The sequence below is a fragment of the Salmo trutta genome, unplaced genomic scaffold, assembly GCF_901001165.1.
Source record: "Salmo trutta unplaced genomic scaffold, fSalTru1.1, whole genome shotgun sequence".
In the NCBI taxonomy this organism is placed as follows: Eukaryota; Metazoa; Chordata; class Actinopteri; order Salmoniformes; family Salmonidae; genus Salmo; species Salmo trutta.
Window position 1 is genome coordinate 1,672,734 of NW_021823195.1, and position 13,882 is coordinate 1,686,615.

Below are 13,882 nucleotides of genomic sequence, written 5' to 3' on the forward strand. Positions count from 1 at the left end.
AGTCTAGTAGGGAAGCTATCAGGACTACTGTAGGACAGAACCAGTCTAGTAGGGAAGCTATCAGGACTACTGTAGGACAGAACCAGTCTAGTAGGGAAGCTATCAGAACTACTGTAGGACAGAACCAGTCTAGTAGGGAAGCTATCAGGACTACTGTAGGACAGAACCAGAGGAGAGCGATCTGCTGAATTGTAAAACATTCAATCTATAATAGATTCCCATTACACATGTTAACTTCATTTGTTTATTTTCCTCTCCAAGGCTTCTTCTCTTCCTAAACCCTCTCTGACTGCAATTTGTCTCTCTCTATTCTTCCAGGAAAATGAAACCCTGTATAGTTCATTTAGCCTCCAGCTGGCTGAGTCTCTGGATGCGACTACAGTAGCTATTTGACTCTGGCACTCAGAGCTTTCTCTTTCTATGAGCATGTGACCAGCAGCCAGTGCCATTTATCAAGTGGTTTAAGCTGAATCGTCCTGACTGTTAGTTTATCAGGCTGACTGGCTCTGTGGATGTTACTGTGTGGACTGTGCTGTGTGGTGGGTATGATTCACTGGGCTGAGACTATTGGACAAATAAAGCTCCTCTCTGGTCTACTGTAGGTCTCTCTCCTCTCTGGTCTACTGTAGGTCTCTCTCCTCTCTGACCTACTGCAGATCTCTCTCCTCTCTGGTCTACTGCAGGTCTCTCTCCTCTCTGGTCTACTGCAGGTCTCTCTCCTCTCTGGCCTACTGCAGATCTCTCTCCTCTCTGGCCTACTGCAGATCTCTCTCCTCTCTGGTCTACTGCAGATCTCTCTCCTCTCTGGCCTACTGCAGATCTCTCTCCTCTCTGGCCTACTGTAGATCTCTCTCCTCTCTGGCCTACTGTAGATATCTCTCCTCTCTGGTCTACTGCAGATCTCTCTCCTCTCTGGCCTACTGCAGATCTCTCTCCTCTCTGGCCTACTGTAGATCTCTCTCCTCTCTGGCCTACTGTAGATCTCTCTCCTCTCTGGTCTACTGTAGATCTCTCTCCTCTCTGGCCTACTGTAGATCTCTCTCCTCTCTGGCCTACGGTAGGTCTCTCTCCTCTCTGGCCTACTGTAGGTCTCTCTCCTCTCTGGCCTACTGTAGATCTCTCTCCTCTCTGGTCTACTGTAGATCTCTCTCCTCTCTGGCCTACTGTAGATCTCTCTTCTCTCTGGCCTACTGTAGGTCTCTCTCCTCTCTGGCCTACTGTAGGTCTCTCTCCTCTCTGGCCTACTGTAGGTCTCTCTCCTCTCTGGCCTACTGTAGGTCTCTCTCCTCTCTGGCCTACTGCAGGTCTCTCTCCTCTCTGGTCTACTGCAGGTCTCTCTCCTCTCTGGTCTACTGTAGGTCTCTCTCCTCTCTGGCCTACTGCAGGTCTCTCTCCTCTCTCTCCTCTCTGGCCTACTGCAGATCTCTCTCCTCTCTGGCCTACTGCAGGTCTCTCTCCTCTCTGGCCTACTGCAGATCTCTCTCCTCTCTGGCCTACTGTAGATCTCTCTCCTCTCTGGCCTACTGTAGGTCTCTCTCCTCTCTGGCCTACTGCAGGTCTCTCTCCTCTCTGGCTGAGTCTTCTCCTCTCAGCTCAGTGCATGCCTGGTCTATGGACTTTATTTATCTCATTACAACGAATCATAATTCCTGTCAGAGGCGCTGATCTGGGGACATGGGCTCCAAAACCTCTGCTCTCCCGTCAGAAATCCCTCCCTCCTCCCTTCCTCCTCCCTCCAAACCCCTACCCTCCTCCCTCCTCCCTCCAAGCTCCTGCTCCCCTCCCTCCAAACTCCTACCCTCCTCCCTCCAAAGCCCTGCCTCCTCTCAGACTCTCCCTCCACAGCTCTGCCTCTGCCTACAAAGCCCCCTGCTTTCTCTCTCTCCTGGGACGAGACAGGACCAGACAGATGCATGGATTTGTCTCACTGTTAAAGCATTGTATTGTATTGTATCAGAGGCAGTAGTCACAGTAAATATATAGTGGATGCACTGTCAGTACGCTCTACATACAGTTAAGTTGGAAGTTTACATACTCCACAAATTTCTTGTTAACAAACTATCGTTTTGGTAAGTCGGTTAGGACATCTACTTTGTGCATGACACAAGTAATTTTTCCAACAATTGTTGACCGACAGATTATTTCACTTAAAATGTACTGTATCACAATTCCAGTGGGTCAGAAGTTTACATACACTAAGTTGACTGTGCCTTTAAACAGCTTGGAAAATTCAAGAAAATGATGTCATGGCTTTAGAAGCTTCTGATAGGCTAATTGACATCATTTGAGTCAATTGGCGGTGTACCTGTGGATGTATTTCAAGGCCTACCTTTAAACTCAGTGCCTCTTTGCTTGACATCATGGGAAAATCAAAAGAAATCAGAAAAAAAATTGTAGGCCTTCACAAGTCTGGTTCATCCTTGGGAGCAATTTCCAAATGCCTGAAGGTACCATGTTCATCTGTACAAACAATAGTACACAAGTATAAACACCATGGGACCACGCAGCTGTCATACCGCTCAGGAAGGAGACGCGTTCTGTCTCCTAGAGATGAACGTACTTTGGTTTGAAAAGCGCAAATCAATCCCAGAACAACAGCAAAGGACCTTGTGAAGATGCTGGAGGAAACAGGTACAAAAGTATCTATATCCACAGTACAACGAGTCCTATATCGACATGACCTGAAAGGCCGCTCAGCAAGGAAGAGGCCACTGCCCCAAAATTGCCATAAAAAAGCCAGACTACGGTTTGCAACTGCGCATGGGGACAAAGATCTGTCACGTCCTGACCATAGTAAGTTGTTATTTTCTATGGTAGAGTAGGTCAGGGCGTGACAGGGGGTGTTTGTCTGTTCTTGTATTTCTATGTTCAGTTTCTAGTTTTGTATCTCTATGTTGGTGTTGTTTGGGTTGATCTCCAATTGGAGGCAGCTGATCCTCGTAACCTCTAATTGGAGGTCATATTTAAGTTGATGTTTGTCCCACCTGTGTTTGTGGGTGATTATCTTTTGAGTAGTGTGTTTTCCACTCTGTGTCACGGTTTATTGTTTTTTGTGTTTCAAGTAAATTTATGTATTGCATTTAGTTTCACGGAATAAATAAATATGTGAAATTACGAACACGCTGCATTTTGGTCCGATCCTTCAGACAGCCGTGAAAAGATCGTACTTTTTGGAGAAATGTCCTCTGGTCTGATGAAACAAAAATAGAACTGTTTGGCAATAATGACCATCGTTATGTTTGGAGGAAAAAGGGAGAGGCTTGCAAGCCGAAGAACACCATCCCAACCGTGAAGCACGGGGGTGGCAGCATCATGTTGTGGGGGTGCTTTGCTGCAGGAGGGACTGGTGCACTTCACAAAATAGATGGCATCATGAGGAAAGAAAATTATGTGGATATATTGAAGCAACATCTCAAGACATCAGTCAAGAAGTTAAAGCTTGGGTCTTCCAAATGGACAATGACCCCAAGCATACTTCCAAAGTTGTGGTAAAATGGCTTAAGTCAAGGTATTGGTGGCCATCACAAAGCCCTGACCTCAATCCTATAGAAAATCTGTGGGCAGAACTGAAAAACCGTGTGCGAGCAAGGAGGCCAACAAACCTGACTCAGTTACACCAGCTCTGTCAGGAGGAATGGGACACAATTCACCCAACTTATTGTGGGAAGCTTGTGGAAGGCTACGCGAAATGTTTGACCCAAGTTAAACAATTTCAAGGCAATGCTACCAAATACTAATTGAGTGTATGTAAACTTCTGACCCACTGGGAATGTGATGAAAGAAATAAAAGCTGAAATAAATAATTCTCTACTGTTATTCTGACATTTCACATTCTTAAAATAAAGTGGTGATCCTAACTGACCTAAGACAGGGAATTTTTACTAGGATTAAATGTCAGAAATTGTGAAAAACTGAGTTTAAATGTATTTGACTAAGGTGTATGTAAACTTCTGACTTCAACTGTATATTACTGTGGATGTGGATCTTTAATAATACCACCATTCTGTACATTTAGCTTTTCCTCTTAGATTAACAAAATATAGACAAGTTTCCAATATAATAGAAACCAACCAAATGAATGTGATCAGTCACATGACTCTGCGTCACCAGGAGCTCCATTTCAACGTATACTTTCTATTTTTTATCAAAATGTGTTTTTTTCGGCAGAAATGCCTTCTGGAGCATATGAACTTTCATGTGCCTTAATAATAAATGTGTACGTCATATGTAAATACAAATAACATTGTTAAATTACGAGCCTAGTTGGTTTAGCCATTGAAAAAGACAGCAACCTTGATTGGCTGAGATAATGACATGCCGGGAGATGAGTTCGGATTGGTCCGCCATGTAACATGTTTCTGTCTATAATATGAGCAGGTCAGTATGTGTAGGTCATCCTTTCTAACGAGGCTTTTAATAAATATATCACATAGTAGAACTGCATCAGTGTTGCTCTCTACTTTCTGGAGGACCGAGTTTAGAAATCAGTGGAATTAGAGTATGTTAGCTAAGGAGATGGAGAAAATGCTGGTGTTTGATTGAAAATATGCATACGGAGTCAAAAAGAGAACACACAGAAGGCTGTTGTATAAAACACCTGTTACATCTTCTAACTAAAGGGCGACCGTAGCATCCGTGACAGAGAGGGAGAAGCCTCCATCCATGTTTACGGGTAAGATAGTCTAGCTAGCTACATTTTCAGATATTACACGTTTCACATTTTTTCAGAAAGTCGTTTTCATTTCAAGATAAAGTGTACTGTTAGATAGCTAGCTAACGTTATGTGTCTGATCTGTATGGTAATACTATTCGTATCTCAGAGCCATTTGCATTGCTAGTTATAGCCTAATGTTAGATAGCTAGCATAGAACCTAGTTGGTTATCTACCTGCAGATTCATGCAGGGTAGTAACATCATGAGTTGGGATTATGTTTCATTGTTTAGCTAAATAGCTAGCTAAACAAAAGACTCCACTATGTAAGTAAACATTTCAATAGAATATTCATGATGTCACTGCGACAACTGTTGATAGACGTAGCTGGTAAATTTGCTCAACCTAATCTGATTTCAGAGCACTCTGGTCTGAGTCTGACAGAGCACAGAATCACTGGCAAATTTATGAACGATCAACACCCGTTGAATATGTCTGTAAACGTTGACAAAAAAAGCGTAATTAAATTGTTGCCAGCAGCACAGTTACAGTCACCAACACTCTGGATAACATGAAAACAGCCTAACCAGCTCTGCTAGGGGGAGTAAAATGGTCAGAGTGAGGTGTTCTCTGATTATGTGTCTGGAAGTAGCTAGCAAGCTAGCCAACGTTAGCAACTTATGTTGGGTGCTTGACTGCTGTGAGGTCAGAACACTGGGATCAACCCTACTCCTCGGCCAGAGTGTCCAGTGTGAGGTCAGAACGCTGGGATCAACCCTACTCCTCGGCCAGAGTGTCCAGTGTGAGGTCTGAACGCTCAGATCAACCCTACTCCTCGGCCAGAGTGTCCAGTGTGAGGTCAGAACGCTGGGATCAACCCTACTCCTCGGCCAGAGTGTCCAGTGTGAGGTCTGAACACTCGGATCAACCCTACTCCTCGGCCAGAGTGTCCAGTGTGAGGTCTGAACGCTGGGATCAACCCTACTCCTCGGCCAGAGTGTCCAGTGTGAGGTCAGAACGCTGGGATCAACCCTACTCCTCGGCCAGAGTGTCCAGTGTGAGGTCAGAACGCTGGGATCAACCCTACTCCTCGGCCAGAGTGTCCAGTGTGAGGTCAGAACGCTGGGATCAACCCTACTCCTCGGCCAGAGTGTCCAGTGTGAGGTCAGAATGCTGGGATCAACCCTACTCCTCGGCCAGAGTGTCCAGTGTGAGGTCTGGGATCAACCCTACTCCTCAGCCAGAGTGTCCAGTGTGAGGTCTGGGATCAACCCTACTCCTCGGCCAGAGTGTCCAGTGTGAGGTCAGAACCCTGGGATCAACCCTACTCCTCGGCCAGAGTGTCCAGTGTGAGGTCTGAACGCTGGGATCAACCCTACTCCTCGGCCAGAGTGTCCAGTGTGAGGTCAGAACGCTGGGATCAACCCTACTCCTCGGCCAGAGTGTCCAGTGTGAGGTCAGAACGCTGGGATCAACCCTACTCCTCGGCCAGAGTGTCCAGTGTGAGTCTCATCCTTAAAGAGATGGGTGGGGCTAAAGCTTTAGAGGGTGTGAACATTGCTGAATGGGTGTAGACGAAGGAAGAGCTCTCCAGTAGGTACCAAAAATATTCAAGGGACATTTTCTCAAAAGTGAGGTTACAAGTTTATCAACTTTCAAAGCAAAAATACTTTCCCATTGTTCTTCAACTGTAGTGTCTGATAGACCATTTTCTAGCTCTTCTACTTCTCTCCAATGTAAAATACACCATTTCAAATGTTGCTACATAAGACCGAACCAGTCGGTCACATATACTTTAATGATTGTCAGCGTGAACAACAGGCTCACAGAGGAAACCAACCCATTACAATATAACTAGTGTGACATTCGTCGTTAGGAGGAGACCAAGGCTGGCTAGCTGGGTGTTGGGGTTCATCATATTTATTGACAAATGAGAACCAGAAAAAAACAATACAATGAACGAAAAGCTAGGCATTCAAACACATGCAACACAAAGACAAGATCCCACACTGAAGGAGGGAAAAAAGGGCTGCCTAAGTATGATTCCCAATCAGAGACAACGATAGACAGCTGCCTCTGATTGTAAACCATACTAGGCCAATCAAAGGAAAAAAACAACAACATATAAATATATGACATAGAATGCCCACCCCACACCCTGACCTAACCAAACAGAGAAAAACGGCTCTCTAAGGTCAGGGCGTGACAACTAGTGTCAAAGAGACCTGCTAAAACTGCCATATCCATGCTGGCAGATAGATGTGTTGATTTAAACTGTCTGATAACATTAAAGTGAAACTACACATTGATTCCTTCTACAGGATTGGTCCAACTCACTAAGAACATCCCAAATGGCACCCTATTCCTTATATAGTGTACTACTTTAGACCAGAGCCCTATGGCACCCTATTCCTTATATAGTGCACTACTTTAGACCAGAGCCCTATGGCACCCTATTCCCTATATAGTGCACTGCTTTAGACCAGAGCCCTATGGCACCCTATTCCCTATATAGTGCACTACTTTAGACCAGAGCCCTATGGCACCCTATTCCCTATATAGTGCACTGCTTTAGACCAGAGCCCTATGGCACCCTATTCCCTATATAGTGCACTACTTTAGACCAGAGCCCTATGAGCCTCCAGAGAGAGAGAGAGAGACACTACTTTAGACCAGAGCCCTATGGGCCTCCAGAGAGAGAGAGACACTACTTTAGACCAGAGCCCTATGGCACCCTATTCCTTATATAGTGCACTACTTTAGACCAGAGCCCTATGAGCCTCCAGAGAGAGAGACACTACTTTAGACCAGAGCCCTATGGCACCCTATTCATTATATAGTGCACTAATTTAGACCAGAGCCCTATGAGCCTCCAGAGAGAGAGAGAGAGACACTGCTTCTACAGGTCTGAACAGAAGCCTCTGATGGGCTGATAGGTAGATAACACAGTATTAACAGGAAAGAGGGCTCTGACAAACAACAACAATGAGATAACCTGGGGAGCGCGTCCCAAAAGGCACTCTACTCCCTTTATATAGTGGGAACAGAGTCCTATTTGGGACGCGGCCTGAGGCACTAACATGTGGTGATTAGATCACCCATATGCACTGATAAAGGTGTATTCTACCTGTTACAGTCAGGAAACCAACCCATTACATTACAGTCAGGAAACCAACTCATTACATTACAGTCAGGAAACCAACCCGTTACATTACAGTCAGGAAACCAACCCGTTACATTACAGTCAGGAAACCAACCCATTACATTACAGTCAGGAAACCAACCCATTACATTACAGTCAGGAAACCAACCCATTACATTACAGTCAGGAAACCAACCCGTTACATTACAGTCAGGAAACCAACCCGTTACATTACAGTCAGGAAACCAACCCATTACATTACAGTCAGGAAACCAACCCTTTACATTACAGTCAGGAAACCAACCCTTTACATTACAGTCAGGAAACCAACCCATTACATTACAGTCAGGAAACCAACCCATTACATTACAGTCAGGAAACCAACCCATTACATTACAGTCAGGAAACCAACCCTTTACATTACAGTCAGGAAACCAACCCATTACATTACAGTCAGGAAACCAACCCTTTACATTACAGTCAGGAAACCAACCCATTACATTACAGTCAGGAAACCAACCCATTACATTACAGTCAGGAAACCAACCCATTACATTACAGTCAGGAAACCAACCCATTACATTACAGTCAGGAAACCAACCCATTACATTACAGTCAGGAAACCAACCCATTACATTACAGTCAGGAAACCAACCCATTACATTACAGTCAGGAAACCAACCCATTACATTACAGTCAGGAAACCAACCCATTACATTACAGTCAGGAAACCAACCCGTTACATTACAGTCAGGAAACCAACCCGTTACATTACAGTCAGGAAACCAACCCTTACATTACAGTCAGGAAACCAACCCCTTACATTACAGTCAGGAAACCAACCCCTTACATTACAGTCAGGAAACCAACCCATTACATTACAGTCAGGAAACCAACCCATTACATTACAGTCAGGAAACCAACCCATTACATTACAGTCAGGAAACCAACCCTTTACATTACAGTCAGGAAACCAACCCATTACATTACAGTCAGGAAACCAACCCTTTACATTACAGTCAGGAAACCAACCCATTACATTACAGTCAGGAAACCAACCCATTACATTACAGTCAGGAAACCAACCCATTACATTACAGTCAGGAAACCATCCCATTACATTACAGTCAGGAAACCAACCCATTACATTACAGTCAGGAAACCAACCCATTACATTACAGTCAGGAAACCAACCCATTACATTACAGTCAGGAAACCAACCCTTTACATTACAGTCAGGAAACCAACCCATTACATTACAGTCAGGAAACCAACCCATTACATTACAGTCAGGAAACCAACCCTTTACATTACAGTCAGGAAACCAACCCTTTACATTACAGTCAGGAAACCAACCCGTTACATTACAGTCAGGAAACCAACCCGTTACATTACAGTCAGGAAACCAACCCATTACATTACAGTCAGGAAACCAACCCATTACATTACAGTCAGGAAACCAACCCTTTACATTACAGTCAGGAAACCAACCCATTACATTACAGTCAGGAAACCAACCCATTACATTACAGTCAGGAAACCAACCCTTTACATTACAGTCAGGAAACCAACCCATTACATTACAGTCAGGAAACCAACCCATTGAGAACACATGACTTCTTCTATGGGTTCCCTGTATCTACCACCAAACTGACCTGATATCAGATCATGATGAACCACAGTGAACCCATCATGAACCCTGTATCTACCACCAAACTGACCTGATATCAGATCATGCTGATATCCACATGTCTGTGTGAGACCCCACTAAACAGGAAGAGACCTCCCAGCCACCACTCGTCCACTTCACTAGAGACGGACAACCAATCAGAGGTTGACGCCTCCTGACCTGGTGAAAGAGAATCGTTGAAGAACGATCAAGAGGCTGAACAAACAGTACTTGGTGCATTGGTAAGGCTGTATACGCATCAGAGTGAGTGTTTTAATTCAGGTCTACCTGTATTATACAGTTCTGTAATACTTGTATGTTTAATAATATCATATATTTGGTATGTTAAGGCACTTTCACCGTCGGATCACCAAGACCAGTAAATACATCGACACTCTGAACACATCAACCTGCCTTTATACATTTTACATTTTAGTCATTTAGCAGACGCTCTTATCCAGAGCGACTTACAGTAGTGAATACATACATTTCATTTTATGCATTATTTTTTTATAATTTTTTTGTACTGGCCCCCCGTGGGAATCGAACCCACAACCCTGGTGTTGCACACACCATGCTGGCATTGCAAACACGATGCTCCACCAACTGAGCCACAGGGACCTTGCCTTCACAAGGTCCCTGTTTTACAATGACATAATCAGAGAGTGTAAACGGACGTCTGGTTGCCTCACCTCAGGAAATAGACAAAAATTTGTAGTTTAACAAGTCATTGCATGGATAGATTTTGTTTTGGCCACGACTTGGACTGGACTCCAGACTCGTCCCGTTCTACTGGGGACTCGACTTGAGACTCAGACCTCACGACTTGGACTGGACTCAAGACTCGTCCCGTTCTACTGGGGACTCGACTTGAGACTCAGACCTCATGACTTGGACTGGTCTCCAGACTCAACCCGTGTGGCTCAGTTGGTAGAGCATGGTGTTTGCAACACCAGGGTTGTGGGTTCAATTCCCACAGGGGACCAGTACGGAGAAAAATGTATGAAATGTATGCATTCACTACTGTAACTGGCTCTGGATAAGAGTATCTGCTAAAAGACTAAAATGTTCTACTTGAGACTCAGACCTCATGACTTGGTTATTTAAAAATATATATTTCACCTTTATTTAACCAGGTAGGCCAGTTGAGAACAAGTCCTTTATTTAACCAGGTAGGCCAGTTGAGAACAAGTTCTCATTTACAACTGCGACCTGACCAAGAATAAAGCAAAGCAGTGTGACACAAATAACAACAACACAGAGTTACACATGGAGTAAACAATAAACAAGCCAATAACACAATAAACAAGTCAACGACACAGTAGAGAAGAAAAAAAAGAAAGTCTATATACAGTGTGTGTAAAAGGCATGAGGAGACTCTAATAACAGTGAATTGGCTCCACCTCTGCTGTACAGCGGACAGGGTGACATCAGGAACAGATAATATCTGTAAGACTGTCGTAGAAACAACTGATCCACTCATATAGAACAGACTGCCTTTCCCCACCATGACACCAAGGATGCAGCCCAAATCACACCCTGGTCTCTGGTACATCTAGTATAAAGTAGTGTACTGTATAGGGAACAGGGTGCCATCAGGGACGCAGTCCCCGTCTCTCCACTCTGCGACTCTGGGTCAGCAGGACTGATAGAGGGATCTTTCATTCCTCTGCCATTGTCTCCAGAGCTGTATCAGCCTCCGCCCGTCACCAGCAGCACTCTGGCATCAGAGCAGGTCAGCCCGTCACCAGCAGCACATGGGGCTCTGGCATCAGAGCAGGTCAGCCCGTCACCAGCAGCACTCTGGCATCAGAGCAGGTCAGCCCATCACCAGCAGCACTCTGGCATCAGAGCAGGTCAGCCCGTCACCAGCAGCACATGGGGCTCTGGCATCAGAGCAGGTCAGCCCGTCACCAGCAGCACATGGGGCTCTGGCATCAGAGCAGGTCAGCCCGTCACCAGCAGCACATGGGGCTCTGGCATCAGAGCAGGTCAGCCCGTCACCAGCAGCACATGGGGATCTGGCATCAGAGCAGGGAGTCACCAGCAGCACTCTGGCATCAGAGCAGGTCAGCCCGTCACCAGCAGCACATGGGGCTCTGGCATCAGAGCAGGTCAGCCCGTCACCAGCAGCACTCTGGCATCAGAGCAGGTCAGCCAGTCACCAGCAGCACTCTGGCATCAGAGCAGGTCAGCCAGTCACCAGCAGCACTCTGGCATCAGAGCAGGTCAGCCCGTCACCAGCAGCACTCTGGCATCAGAGCAGGTCAGCCAGTCACCAGCAGCACTCTGGCATCAGAGCAGGTCAGCCAGTCACCAGCAGCACTCTGGCATCAGAGCAGGTCAGCCAGTCACCAGCAGCACATGGGGCTCTGGCATCAGAGCAGGTCAGCCCGTCACCAGCAGCACTCTGGCATCAGCAGGGCATCACCGCACTATCTGTTTATCTCCAGGACAGAACCGGCTCAGGAGGAGGACGAGTCACAACGCTATCGCTAGGTTCACTACAATGCTACGACACATGACTGGCCTACCAGCCTTCTAAACCAACGCTATCGCTAGGTTCACTACAATGCTACGACACATGACTGGCCTACCAGCCTTCTAACCCAACGCTATCGCTAGGTTCACTACAATGCTACGACACATGACTGGCCTACCAGCCTTCTAACCCAACGCTATCGCTAGGTTCACTACAATGCTACGACACATGACTGGCCTACCAGCGTTATCACCCAACGCTATCGCTAGGTTCACTACAATGCTACGACACATGACCGGCCTTACCAGCCTTCTAACCCAACGCTATCGCTAGGGTCACTACAATGCTACGACACATGACTGGTCTACCAGCCTTCTAACCCAACGCTATCGCTAGGGTCACTACAATGCTACGACACATGACTGGCCTTACCAGCCTTCTAACCCAACGCTATCGCTAGGGTCACTACAATGCTACGACACATGACTGGCCTACCAGCCTTCTAACCCAACGCTATCGCTAGGGTCACTACAATGCTACGACACATGACTGGCCTACCAGCCTTCTCCCTAAACGCGCCGCTGACGTCAGTCTCTTAACTCCCACGTGTCCCAACTCATTCCACGGAGGGTCGACTGTCTGCAGGTCCCTAACGAGTAAAGAACTCCCCTCCCCTGGTCGACTAAGCCCTCCATGGAATGAGTCTGGCCTAACCCTAAACCAAAACCCTAACCCAAACCCCTAACCCTAACCCTAAACCCTAACCCTAAACCCTAACCCCTAACCCTAACCCAAACCCTAAACCCCTAACCCTAACCCTAAACCCCTAACCCAAACCCTAACCCTAACCCTAACCCAAACCCCTAACCCCAACCCTAACCCCTAACCCTAACCCCTAACCCTAACCCCCTAACCCCTAACCCTAAACCCCTAACCCTAACCCTAACCCCTAACCCTAACCCCAACCCCTAACCCCTAACCCCTAACCATAACCCAAACCTCCACTGTTTCTAAAGCAGGAGGAGAGACAGTGATATTAAACACGGGACTTCAGAAGTGCATTAGTAAACAGAACCATGCCATGAAGATGCAGTCAGCGGGTAATCTACAAGTCTCCACAGGCCAAACCACAAGTCCCTTTTAAGATAGGCTTGGGTTCCAAATGGTACCCTATTCCCTACATAGTGCACTACTTTAGACCAGGGCCACTACATAGGGAATAGGGTGCTGCACTACTTTAGACCAGGGCCACTACATAGGGAATAGGGTGCTGCACTACTTTAGACCAGGGCCACTACATAGGGAATAGGGTGCTGCACTACTTTAGACCAGGGCCACTACATAGGGAATAGGGTGCTGCACTACTTTAGACCAGGGCCACTACATAGGGAATAGGGTGCTGCACTACTTTAGACCAGGGCCACTATATAGGGAATAGGGTGCTGCACTACTTTAGACCAGGGCCACTACATAAGGAATAGGGTGCTGCACTAATTTAGACCAGGGCCACTATATAGGGAATAGGGTGCTGCACTACTTTAGACCAGGGCCACTACATAGGGAATAGGGTGCTGCACTACTTTAGACCAGGGCCACTACATAAGGAATAGGGTGCTGCACTACTTTAGACCAGGGCCACTACATAGGGAATAGGGTGCTGCACTACTTTAGACCAGGGCCACTACATAAGGAATAGGGTGCTGCACTACTTTAGACCAGGGCCACTACATAGGGAATAGGGTGCTGCACTACTTTAGACCAGGGCCACCACATAGGGAATAGGGTGCTGCACTACTTTAGACCAGGGCCACTATATAGGGAATAGGGTGCTGCACTACTTTAGACCAGGGCCACTACATAGGGAATAGGGTGCTGCACTACTTTAGACCAGGGCCACTACATAGGGAATAGGGTGCTGCACTACTTTAGACCAGGGCC